The sequence below is a fragment of the Octodon degus genome, unplaced genomic scaffold, assembly GCF_000260255.1.
Source record: "Octodon degus isolate 3935 unplaced genomic scaffold, OctDeg1.0 scaffold00124, whole genome shotgun sequence".
Taxonomy (NCBI): Eukaryota; Metazoa; Chordata; class Mammalia; order Rodentia; family Octodontidae; genus Octodon; species Octodon degus.
The window spans coordinates 1,922,562-1,923,993 of NW_004524700.1; positions in this window are offsets into that span (position 1 = coordinate 1,922,562).

A 1,432-nucleotide genomic window follows, 5' to 3' on the forward strand; every position below is an offset into this window, starting at 1 on the left:
GCTGCTTGGGTAAGCGTAACTTTCCATAGCACATACTTGGAATCCTGACTTCTTTCCTTAATCCTACAAGGCACAGCTAATATAAATACAGCTTGTGGAGGGATGGAGTAGGAAGAAGTGACACAAGATTTTTAAAAACAAAAAGATAGAAAAATTCCCTTTCACTTCTGTCATCCCCCTCCAGACCAATAATCCTAATCTAAACATGATCAAAATGTCAGACAAGTCCGAGTTGAGGAGCAGTCTACAAAATACCGAATTAGTGTTCCCCAAAGCAGTCAGCCATCAGGAACAAGAAAGTTCTCAGAAACTGTCACAGCCAAAAGGAAACGTGATGACTAAATGTAACACAGTATCCTGGATGGGGTCCTGGAACAGAAAAAGAACACCTGGTGAAACCTAAGAAAATCTGAATATAGCTAAACACAATGCATATGTTAATCATGATGGCTGGCTTGTTAACGGTGACAGTAAACCATACTAGTGTAGAAAGTCAGAAATAAGGAAACCGGATGCAGATCATTTGGTGAAGACTGGGAATTTTTCTGTAAATCTAAAATTGTTCTAAAGTAAAATGTTGATTAAAAATAAAAGCCAGGGCTTTGTGGTGTCGTCCTCGCCTACTTGGAACATTCTACTCAGCTGGCTAATACACTGCCCTCTTTTTATAGAAACCTTAAACACCCTCTTCTCTTCCCTAAAGGGTTTTGGGTGCTTTATAAGCAAGTACACATTGGCTTTTATTGTTTCTCCTGGTCTAGGTGGAAGCCTTTATGACTCCTGTGCTGTGCATTAATGAGGGCTGGCATAGGAAATGGCTTGCCCAAGGTCGCCTCATGGAGCGTAGCTGGGTGGGTGTGGAGCCCTTATTGTTTGCCTCTCCCAGTGCTGTTGAAGGCTGGGCAAGGAAACAGCATGGGTGAATTCAGATATATTCAGCTAAACACTTACCAACTAGTACCTACATGTACCAAGAATCTAAAACAGGAAGGGTTAGTTCCCTGCTCGAGGACCATGCAGTTTAGTTGGGGAGGAACAAATATATTTGTGCACAATTTTACCAGAAGAAGCAATATGCTATGGCAGGTGTGGGAGGGGTGTTGCGGAAGCCAGGGAGGAACGTGACACCAGGAGGGAGGCGGTTATAGAGCCTCAGGGAGAATCTAACCCTGGGGTGCAGGTGAAACCTGGGCAGGGAAAATGTGCTCATTTCTATAAAGCCATGCTGTGTCTGATTTCTCACAGTGTCAAGAACTCTTTTGAAAGCTTGCTTGGTACCAGCAGTACACTAAAGCCCGCTACACTAAAGCCCGCTTTCTTGGCAGGGCATGAATCTTACATTCAGGGTCTAGTTTTTATGAGAACATGAAAGGGCTTTGATATACCCAAGTAGTAAAGTCTGCAGTCTAAGCAGCTTGGCTTCCTCCTGTGT